Genomic DNA, 11,555 nt, shown 5'->3' on the forward strand with positions numbered 1-11,555 from the left:
CCAGGAAAGTAGGTCAGGAGCCCAGCAGCCAGGTACAAAGGGGCTGGAAGGTTCCAGAGCCTGGGCAGCTTCCCCAGCACAGGCTCTTGGTGTGGAGCATCCATGTGCATCCTCCTGCTCTTGGACCATCACATTGCCATCACCCCAGGAACATCATGGTCACTATGGAAACAGGTTGTCATAGGGACAGCACAGAGGGACCCAGGCAGGAGGCCATGATGCCATTCTCGCTTCACCTTGGCTCCTCCCTCCTGTCCCTGGTTTCTTCCCAGCCCTGGGCTGAATAGGACCTGCTGTCTGATGGTGAATCAGACCCAGCCGTCAGCCTCGGGGACGCCCCGGGACAGGTTCCGCTCCTGTCCTTGCTGTGACAGGGTCCTCACTGTCTGGAAGCCAGGGTGATGGCTGGTGACCCAAGCTGTGCCCTGCCTTGAGGTGGCCACAGTCTGGGGTCCTCTGGCCCCATCTCCAGGGCCGGCCCATTTTGGGGAGTGGCCTGTGGACTGGTACAGGGCTGGCCCAAGGACCACCCTTCCCAATGCAGGGTTTGTGACCGGGTCTCGCTTAATGGTCCCCAAAGGGGTACAGTGTAAGAGGGGGGACTGACACGGCCTTTGCAGGACCTCCGTGCAGCTGACTGACCCCCACACCCCAGGAGGGGGGATACAGTCCTTGCATTCAGAAGGGAAAACTGAGGGACGAAGCGTCCATCGTTGCTCGGCCCAGGGATGCCTGCTCAGAGGTGGCCAAGTGGGATCTGGCGTCTCAGCCCCACCTTCCCAGGACCCCGCAGGCTCCTGAGCCCCAGCCCACAGGTGGTACCTGAGCTCTGGGAAGCTCTGCGGGGGGCCCCAGTCCTGGGGCTGCTGGAAAGGGAAGGGTCTTAGGTTGGGCACAGCCCCCAGAACGGAGGCTCTGACAGGCCTAAGCCAATTCCCCAAGGATGGGGGTCAGGCCCCCCAGTGAGGACAAACCCTGAGGGGACCAGGGAGCCAGTACCATGCCTGCAGGGGAATGTGAAAGAGGTGGGCCTGAGGTCAGTGTGGGTCCCCTGGGGACAGCACAGGCCTGGGTGCCACATGGGTGTCAGGGCAGCACCCACCGGGCTCAACGTGTTCCAGGGGGCAGGCTTGCACCTGGGCCTGAGAGGCTGCTGGTGGCGAGCTCGCCAGTGACTGTCTTCTGCAGTGCAGCCAGCAGAGGGCGCCCGCGCACCTCCCTGGCGAGCCAACTGCGCAGGGCCCCGGGGTGCGCTGGCCCATCTTGCGCACGTGCAGTCGGGCTTGGACGGCTGTGCGTCACTGCCTCCAGGGACTAGACTACCAGGAACACCTGTTGCTCTCCAGAGGGCACGGGGCCTCAGGCCCCCTCCGAATGCTGGCCTTTGGGGTCCGTGGTTTTCTGCCAATGGCCTTGACTCACCACTCCCCTCCCACTGTGATACCAACTCCATTGGGTCCCCGCGCCCCAGAACACCCTGGGGCAAGACCAGTGCCTTATTCTCCCAGGCCTGCCTTCCCCGCACCCCCTCCTCAGCAGCTCAGCATCCTGACCCCTTCCGCATGCCCCTGCCCCTCTCACCCTTTCTGGGCTCTGAGCAAAACAAGAGTCCAGCCCTCCCCTGGGCACTGGTGGTCTCCCAAGACAACGCTCCTTCTGAAGCCACTGTGAGCCCCGCTCCCCAGGCCTTGTGGGGCCAGCAGGCAGGCGAGAGGGCCCAGATGAGGGGTGGGCCCAGGTCCAGGCACAGCGGCCAACAAGCAGGGCTCAGCTGGGCATGCTCAGCCCAGCCTCCTGGGACCTGGCGGCCAATCTGTTTCACGGCCACTCTCTGGGGAGGGGTACATGGGAAAGGGCTGGGGGGCGGAAGAGAAGCTGGTCTGGACTCCTGGTCCAGGGTGCCGTGGGGTGACCAGCTCAGTGGCATCAGAGTGACTGGTCCCCACTGTTCCTGCCCAGCAGAGGACTGGGCCTTCCCTCTGCCCAGGGTCCAGAGGGGGAGGCTTGACTGGCCAGAACCCTGGGTGGTGGGGGGTCCTCCAGGCTCAGGGAGGGGCCTGAGGAAGGTACAACCCTGCCCTTCCCCAGAGACCTCAGCCAGGGTGTGGGGAGGGGCTGGGCCTCTTTTGCCCTCACACAGCCTTCAGGCCCTAAGGGGGATGTTGGCTGGGTGGCCCAGCTGAGGGGCAGCCTGTGGCAAGGGTGCCTGCTTTGGGTGGGCCTCTCCTCCTGGCCTCCCGAGCACACCAGTCCCAGCCCCAGTGTCTCCCTGGCACCTGGGAAAGGCCAGCCTGGGGCCTGGAGAAGCTCACATAGGAGCGTTTCTCTGGCAGTGCCCAGCACCACGCTCTGGTTTAGGAAGACCGACTATTTTTCGGGCTGAGTGCAGCCCAGGTTCAAGAGGGCTCCCACGGGGGGCTGACAGCCCTCCTGGCCCACATGCTACTCGAGCCGGGCTGTGTCCCGTGGTGCAGCCGCAGCACCCTCCCCTGCACCCTGGCTGACCCCACCTGTCCTCACCTGCACCCATTTCACCCCACACCTGGGTCTTCACGGGATTTGGGGCCTTTCAGTGCTGACCTGCCCTGTATGGAGACAGGGCCTTAGGACAGCACAGGCAGCCCCCACTCAGGGTGCCCACCCGCTGCCCTCGGAGGCCCCGCCCGTGCTCTGTGGGTGACAGGCTTCCTGGAGGACAGACGGGACGTTCCACAGCTGCCCACCCTGTCCCTCTCTCTCCCCACTGTCTCCATTTCTCCCCAAGTGGAAACTTCGCTTTGTATTTTCACTTTTTCTGTAGTGAGCAGCTTTATTTCATTAAAATGTATCATTTCTCTTTAAAATAGGCAGCGTGAACCAAAGCCGGGAGTCTCCCCAGAGGAATTCTGGGGCCCAGGGCTGCCTGGGGTGGGGCTGGGAGGGCAGAGGGCAGGCCCTGAGGCACTGCGCTGGAGACTCGGGTCTCATCCTGCTCCTCAGGGGGTCTCCTTCCTTCCCGTGGCCAAATAACTCCCACTGCCAAGCACATGGCACTTGACTTTGGGACTGTCCCTGTCCGGTGAACAGCCCTGTCCCGTGCTGGGCTGGCTGTGTGGCTGGTGTCAGCAGGCCCTCCCTGTGTCTGAGCAGAGAACCGTCACTCATGTTGTATTTTAATTAAGGAACTTGACAGGCAGTTTGCTACAGGTGGGCTGCCAGCCCCTGGATCCCAGGCTCCCTGGCTCCTCTCCTCCCCAGGGTCCCCAGCTCTGGCCTCCTGCCCTGCACGGCCCTGACCTGCAGCAGCTGGAGTCCTGCCAGGAAGCCAGAGTCCCCTGGCTGTCGCTGAGGAGGAGTCAGGGTGGGGACGTCTTGCCTGCTATCAGGGTACCCGCATCCCCAAGCTCCCAGCTGCCCCTCCAGCCCGCAGCACCCTGGGCCTTCCCCAAGGGCAGCCTCTCATCTCCGCATTCCTGAACCCTAAGAGGCACCTGTCAGCACAGGCCGGCCAGGGGCAGGAGCCCCATGGAACCGGCTTTTCCAGCCGCCCCACATCCCCGGCCTGGCCTCGCCCAGGGGTGCAGGTGGGGGAGGAGGGGGAAGAAGGTGGGGCCGCCAAGGAGAAGAGAAGGTTCCTCCTGGCCTGTGCTCGGCCTTGCTGAGGGCTCAGGAACGTGGCTCTTGCCTGAGGCCTGTGTCAGAGCAGGACCCTCTGGACCGCCACCCTGGCGCCCAGAGGCCCAGAGGCCCAGAGGCCCAGAGGAGCCAACTTTTGGTGAAAGGCTGAGGGGAGGGACCAGAGAGGGAGCATGAGGGAGAAGGGAGGGGCAGGGGGACCCTGGGCCGTCTGCCCCAGGCTCAGAGCTCACACCAGGCACTCACGCTCACTACCTGACCCAGCGTGCGCGTGCCTGCAGGTGTGTGCACACACACTCACACACTCTCTCCCCTCCCATACCCCTGCCACCCCAGGGGGTCGGGGGCTGGCTCTGGGCCTCTGAGGGCCTCTCTCCCACAGCACTGCTGGGGCTGCAGCACCTCAGGCCCCAGGCTGGCTGGCAAACCCCAAGACCCAGCACCTGCTGACCCAGCTCACCACTCCAAGTCCCCAGAAGGAAGAGGATTCCCACCCCTCCCCTCGGGCAGAGCACAGAGCCGTGGGGTACCCCCACCCATTTGCCCCTCCCCAGGTGCCCCTCTATCCCCTACGGGTGCTTCCCTTCCTGCTGACTTGGGGGATGAGGACCGGCCAGCATTCAGGGCTAGAGCTCAGGGGTGCTCTCGGCGCCCAGCCTGGGCCCTCCCCAAGGCCACAGGCCCCCTCCCCCTTCCCCCGTCCTCCCTCTCCCAGCTCTGGAGTCTGTCTCTTCTCTCCTGCCTGAGGCAGCAGGGAGCTGCGAGGCCAACCCAGCTGGCCGGCTAGAGGCCCTGCCAAGGCCTCCTGGTCTCCAGAATGCTTTGCACCTGAGGCCTCCTTAGCATCTGACCCAGGTGTCTCCTTCCTGGGGAGGGGGCAGCACAGAGAAGCCAAAGAGCTGACTCTGGGCCCACCCCCACCCCGCCTGCCTGGCCCTGGTGCCCACCTTCACTCTGTCACCTGGGCTTCCAGGCTGACCAGGGCCAGGGCCATGTCCCCACCCCCACCTGTGAGCCCATTCAGGTGGGGCTGGGGGGCTGGGAAGCAGGAAGGGGTAGGAGAGAGAGGATGAGACAGGAGGATCCACGCCAGCCCTGTGAATCCCAGGGAGCAGCTTGGCTGTCTGGGGCAGGAGGCACCCCGCTGTCTGTCCCCTTGAGGCCACCTTGCCCAGGACCAGTCACAGCAGCTCAGCTAGACACTCCACCTGGGACCGGTACGGGGAGGCCTCTGAACCCTGCTGCCGCACTTCACCCTGCCGCAGGTCAGGGGAGCCCATCCTGGGGGGTGCCATGCCTCCGCCCCTCACTTCCATGGGGCTCAGCCAGCTCCTGTCCAGCGGCACAGCCTCTCTGACCCCCACCTGCAGAAGGGGGACACCCCTCCCCTGACCACACCGAGGCGGCCACCAGGCCCAGACCCCGCCCCCTCTCTGCCCCAGGTGGAGGCCCCACGAGTGAAGCCCACCCCCTTCCTCGTTCCTTCTCGTCAGCGCCAGGGTGCCATCTGGCTTGCCCCTCTCCATCCACCATGGGCCTAGAGGGAAAACATGCTTGCTTAAAATGCTAACTGTAAATTCTGCGGGTTTTCATTCTTTTACTTGCCTCTTGGGCAGACACAGTCCAATAAGCAAAGACGAAAGTCTACGGGCAGCACCCGGTGTGAACCCCTCTTGAGGGCCGACTGTCTGCACGGCTCCACAGGGGCTGACGGGAGCGGGCAGACTCCTTGCCTCCCAGGTGCCCGGGCAACCCGAGACTGTGCCCTCCCTTAGGCGGCACAGCCCCCACGAGGGGTAACGGTCTCCTCACAAGGGACACCAGACCCTCTGCTGGGAGTCACCGAGCCTCTGTGGATGGTGCCAGGGCTGGAAAGGGCCGCAGGGCACAGGTGCGCCCCAGCTGGCCTGCGCTGAGGATGAGTCAGTCCTTGGTGCCTCACAGAAGCCAGGCACCCCAGTCCCTGCTGAGCCTGTGGCCTCAGGAGAAGCAGCGCCAGGTGGGGGCTCCCAAAGCTCCTGGGTCTCCCAGCTGAACCCTGCACACCCACACACCACAGGGCACAGAGCAGGCTGGTCCCACCACCTCAGTTGCCCGGGGCAGGTCACTCTTCTCTCCACCCTGCTGGGTCCCCAGCGGGTACTGCGAGGGGCAGCTTCCTGCCACCCACCCAGTCATTTACATGGATGGAGGGGAGGTGGAGGAGGGGCCAAGGGGGCTCCAGGGTGACCTGGCCCCGTCCTGCAGAGTGACCCAGAGCATTTCCAGTCCCCCAAGTCTGCAGGACAGGAGCCCAGGAGATGTTTGGACAGTGGGGGGCAGCTGGGCAGGGATAGGGAGGATGGCAGGGAGCAGAGGGTGGTGGGCTTCAAGGACCACTCTGAGGACCGGAGGCAGTACCCACTTCCTGCTGCAAGCCCCCCGTGGCCGCACCCCCTGGTCCAGGCCTGGCCCAGCCCAGTGCCCAGGGCAGGCTGGCCCACTGCCGCTTGCCTTCGGGACTTGGCCAGAGGCTCTGGGCCTTTGCCAGGGCCGGGCCAGGCGTGCTGAGCCAGCCCCGCCTACAGACACTGCAAGAGGGTCTCTGGGAGGTGACCGCCTGTACTGAACCTGCAGGCACGAAGGCCACATACCCGCAGGGGGACCCTTCATGGACCACACAGTGGGCACATCCGCCCCAGGCACAGAGACACACCCCATCCCCCGTGCCCCTGCCTGCCAGCCCAGGCCCCACCCCCACACAGACAGGCTGCTGGCAGCTGGCTGTGGTTTCCTAGGAAACGCTGTCACCATCCTGGCATTGTCGAGTCTCAGAGGCCTGCAGCATGTGCTGGACAAGCCCCCGGAGCCTGCCTGGGACTTGGGTGCAGGCGGGCATGGCTGGATGCGGGGCGATGCCTGGTGGGCCAAGGGGGCCGGGGCTGGGGGCCAGCCCTGAGAGAACCGCGGGGGCAGACGCAGACCACCCACACCAGAGTTCCCCTGAGCTCAGGCTCTGCTGTCCCCGATCCCGACGTGGGGGGAGGAGGCCCCACCCTGCGTTCTCCAGCCATGAGCTGCGGCCCACGGCAGCAGTGCCCCTGCGCAGCACCCCCTGTGCCACACCTGCTGTCCTGCACTCAGAGCAGGGGCAGGGGCACGGGGTGGAGGGGCAGGCTGGAGTCCTGCGTGCCTGCCCAGTGCAAGGTCAAGACCAGAGGCCTCACGCCCCCTGCCAGGCTCAACCCTGCTTGGGCCAGACAAGGGATCGCGTCTAAGACCCTGCGCAGGCAGTCAGTGCCCCCCACCTTCAAGCACCCTTGGGAGTGGATCCAGGTGTCACGGGCTAGTGGAAGCCAGGCAGGGCTTGGGGGCGAGAGTCCCAGCCACGCCCTGAAGGTGCGGAGGGAGGCACTGGCGCCGTCCCCAGGCCCTGGCGGCACAGGAGAAGGCCAGTGCGGGACCCCGGAGCGCTCCATGGGGTGGCCGGGCCCGGAGGCGGCCAGCCCTGGCTCCCTGCTCCATACTTCTGGCGCCAGGACCAGCGGGGGCGCCGGGGTCGGCGGGGCCCGGAGGTCAGGTTGGAGCCGGTGTGCTCTCATCACTGCCCATCTGGAAGCCTGGAGACCAGCACTGTACTGATGCCTGCAGCACATTCCTCCGCAAGCCGCCTCTGCAGCCAGACCCTGCGCTGGACCATGCGGTCCAGGCAGGCAGCCCAGGGCGAGTGCGGGGCTGCAGAACTGGGAGCCCGGAGTTCAAATGCTGGGGCTTCTGCCCAGAATCTGTGTGACCCCCTGAGCCTCCCCAGCCCCCTGTGATGGGCTGGCAGGGAGACTGGATACCCTGTGTGCCCCTCTTGGAGGGGACTAGGGAACAACCTGGAACTCCAGGGGTCAGAGGGGGGGACTGACTGGAGATGGTGCCTGCTGTGAGCTCTGGGGTTCAGGGCGTGGGAAGGAGGTCAGGACCAGGGGGGCAGAAAATGGGAGGAGCGCAGCGGCGGGGGAGGGGAGCTGGAGGCTGAGCTCGAGGGCCCTGGCCTGAGGCAGCCAAGCCTGCTCCGCACACTCACAGGCACAGCAGTTTGCCTGGCACTGTGCCCCCCAACAGGGCACATGAGGAATCGTGAGCTGTTGCCGTGGGTGCTGCTGGTGATGAGGGACATGTGGGCGGGCCCTGGGCCCACGCCCACCGGACCTGCCCGTGGCCACCCTGCAGCCCCCCCACCTCTCAGGGATACCACCAGCCATTGACATGCAGGCCTCCTGCTCCTGTGCGGATGGTGCTAATTAATCACGCTCCCTCCAGCAAAGCCTAATCAACTCCTAATTAACCCGTTTTCTTCAACGGGAGGAGTGAAGTCAGGGAGCTGGCTAAGGGAGGGCGGGGTTCCAGCGAGGGCAGCCTCCGCCTGGGAAACATACTTTTTCATTCCTGTCGGCTCTCCTGACGCTGCTGCCGCCAGCGTGTTTTCTAGAACTGGGGCCCTTCCTTGGGGGTCTGGGAACCTGGACAGGAAACAGTGACCCCTTTCAGGGAGAAAGGGACCCACAGGGGAACGTGGCATTTCCTCCCATGGCTGGCGGGGTGTACCTCACGGGGGCTGTTGGGGACTTCCCCGTCGGCCACACGCCCCGCCTCCAGCCACAGGCACCGGGAGGCAGGCTCTGACCTACACCCCAGTACACATCTGCCTCACGATATTTGATACCTCCTCCAAAACAGCTGGGTTCTTTCGAAGTCCCCCATATCTCTGCTCTTTGAGGACATCAGTGAGCAGGTGTCCAGGGATCCAGGGCAATGAAGCCTGTGAAACTGAGGTGATGGAGACATCGCTTCACATTTGTCAAAACCCACTGAACATACCACCCAAGGAATGGGAGCAAACTAATGAGTAACAATGTATCCATGCTAATGAGCAACAAGGTATCCATGCCAATGAGCAACAGGGTATCTGTGCTAATGAGTACCAATGTATCTGAGCCCGCTCAGGTGGGAAGCACAGGTCCCACACCAGTGCAGGGGGCGGGGCTACTCTCCTGCTCCAAAACAGAATGTCTGTTAATGTTTAAAAGTTTGTTAATTATAAAAAATATCCCCAGACTGCCAAAGGGGCTCCTGGGAGGACTACAGGTTTGGGGACAGCGGCCCTGGCTCAGGCCTTTCTACCTGAGTGATGGGGAGAACCTCTGGGACCTCCTCAGTCCCAGCCCTACCCACAGCCCTGTCAGCAGCTCCAGGAAGGGGGGATGCCGGAGTCCTCGAGGTGGGGGGCCAGGGGCAGCAGCAGGACCCATGGCCAGAAGCCCGTGTCCTGTTCTTCAGACCCCAGCTGGGCCCGGGGTCACGTCAAGTCATCAGTGGCACCTTCGCGAGAGGCTGAGTCAGCACAGCCCATGGCACTGGGCATTCACAGCGGCACTGTTTGCAGCAGCCCAAAGGGGACACCGCCATGCCTCCAGGCAGAGGAGTGGAGAAACGAGTGTGCCCTGCCCGTGCCATGGGACGCGGCTGGGCCACGACAGGAGCGGAGGTTGGGGACCAACATCGCGCATGCCCTGCTGAGCAGCAGGGCCAGGCCCGGTCCACACACTGTGGCCCCATCGAAAAGTGCAGGCTAGCAGCTCCCTGGGGGCCGGAGGCGGACCAGAGGTTGCAGGCTGGGGGGTGGGGGCGGCCGTAGTGCTCCGGAACTGGCTGGGCAGCTGCAGGTGGGCGAGGGCTGCATGGGAGCTGCACCCAACCCCCTTGGAGACCAGGGGTGCGAGGGCTCCACACCTCGGTGCTCATCCCCACCCTCCATCCCTCACCCCGACACTAAGAACACCGGCCAAGGCCTCAAGGTCCCAGGGCCGTTCTCTCAAAACCAGCAGTTGTTGGGGGCTCTGTGCTTGAAACTGCCTCTGGCTGAGGGGTCCAAGGGCGGGGCACCTGCTGCGGCAAGTGGCCCTGAAACACCCCTTGCCACTGCCTTCAGGCATCTCCATGGGGGGCTGTGCTGGGTGCCGTCCCCAATCCTGCCCCATGAAAGCCCCCGGGGTGGCGGGAGCTGGGAGAGCAGAGGGGGCAGAGGGCCTGGGCAGGGCCCAGCTGTGTCCCACTGGCAGCCCCAGCCACCCCCCAGGGGGTCTGTCCCCGCCTGCCCCTGCACAAGCCCCGCCCACCCAGGCCCAGCGCCAGGCATAGGCCATCGGGGCAGCCCCGCCCCGCCCTCATGCACAGGATGGTCTGCAGCCCAGGGAGCAGCTTCCCCCCCCCCCCCCGCACCCCGCCTGCCGCCCACACCCACAAGGACCCCCTCCGCTTCCACAGGCCTTCGCCCTGGACCCCACTCCCCACCCCTCCCTGGGGCCTGGCAGATTGGACACAGGTCTGCTCCCGCCTCCCAGCTCCCTCCAGCCCCCACCTCCAGGGCCCACGGTGCACCCCCCTCAACACCCTCCACCCTGCCTGCCATCCTGGCTCTGCCCTGAGGCCCAGCTCACCGCCACCCCATCCCAGACCCTGCAGGCGTCCACCCCGTGGGGACTGGGTGTTTGCACCCCCAATCCTAATGCTGCAGCATCTCCCCCTGGGGAAGGTGTCTGGAGGCGGGCCTTTGGGGGTGACTGGGGCTAGGGGAGGTCAGGAGTGTGGGACCCCCAAGAGGGGTAAGTGTCCTTATCAGAAGCCGGGTCCCCTGGCTCCTGCCCTCCGCCACACGGGAGGCACCTGCACTGAACACTGGGCCAGCCACCCCCTGACCCTGGACTTCCAGCTTCCAGACTACGGAAAACATGTCTGTGGTCCTTTGTGAGGAAGTGAGTGAGACACACCCCGGCCCCTCCTCAACCTGCCCTCACCCCTGTCCCCTAGGAGAGGCCGCCGGACTTGCTCAGGCCTCAACCTCAGCAACCCACCCGTGAAAGAAGACACTGGTGTTGCCCCTTGTGGGCTCGACGGGTCCCGCCCCCAGCTGTACCCAGGAATGGGGGCAGCTCGTCGCCCTGCCTCCCTCTGTGGTCGACGGTGCCCGAGACCCGGCCAGTCCACAGAAGCTTGGGATCAGGGTGCTGGCCGCCCTGTCAGAGGCCTGGGGGCCTCACTGCCCATTTCTGCTCTCAGAGGTGGGAAGGCCAATCCTGGCATCAGGCAGAGCTAAAAATAAATCGGCCATTGCTGCCAGAATGCCTCTGCGGGCGGGCGGGGTGGGCAGGGTGGGAGGCTGGCCCCAGTGACACCGTCGCACTGACCCAAGGCCCAGCAAGGCTGCACAGGGCGGGTGCCGCTGTGCCTCTCACCCAGGGGGGCAGGGAGCTGGTGGGGGGGAAGGGACAGTCTGCTTGGAGCAGACTACCCCATCCCCGGCCCGTCTCCAGCTCCAGAGGCTTCCTCGGGTTTCTGGGGGTTCTGCAGAGGCACAAGTCAATTAACCCTCTCAGCAGAGGGTGGCCCCCCTCAGGCCAGGGACAGGGCCCCCACCCAGGCTGGCTGTCTGAGAGGGTGGAGATGCTGCTGGACGCACCCTGGGCAGGAAGGGGCAGGTGGGCGCCCCCAGGACGGGGAGGACCACAGAAGGAGAGCGGACAGAGCCTCGTGGAGGTGCACGCTGGAGCAGGGAGCCTCATCTGCTGATGCCCCGGGGGACGGGGTAAGGCCGATGGCATGCGGGCTGCAGATTTTTACTTTCTTTCCCACTTTCCTTTATGTTACTAATTTTCTACCACCAACAGTTACTTTTTAATCAGAGAAAAAGAAACCTCCAGCAAAGGGGTGGTGCTGACCAGGCTCCCAGTACAGCTGGGGTGCCACGCCAGCTCCGGCAAGATCTGGAGTGCCCGGGCTTTGGGGGTCTTAAACTCGGCAGACAGGGTGAGGGTGGGGTCGGCAGCCAGCTGTGGCGGCCCCAGGCCTTGGTCTCCCTGGCTGTGGCACCTGGGTGCTGTGGTGACTTGCAGGTCACAGCAAGGTTTCCATAA

Source organism: Desmodus rotundus, chromosome 4, assembly GCF_022682495.2.
Source record: "Desmodus rotundus isolate HL8 chromosome 4, HLdesRot8A.1, whole genome shotgun sequence".
Classification (NCBI taxonomy): Eukaryota; Metazoa; Chordata; class Mammalia; order Chiroptera; family Phyllostomidae; genus Desmodus; species Desmodus rotundus.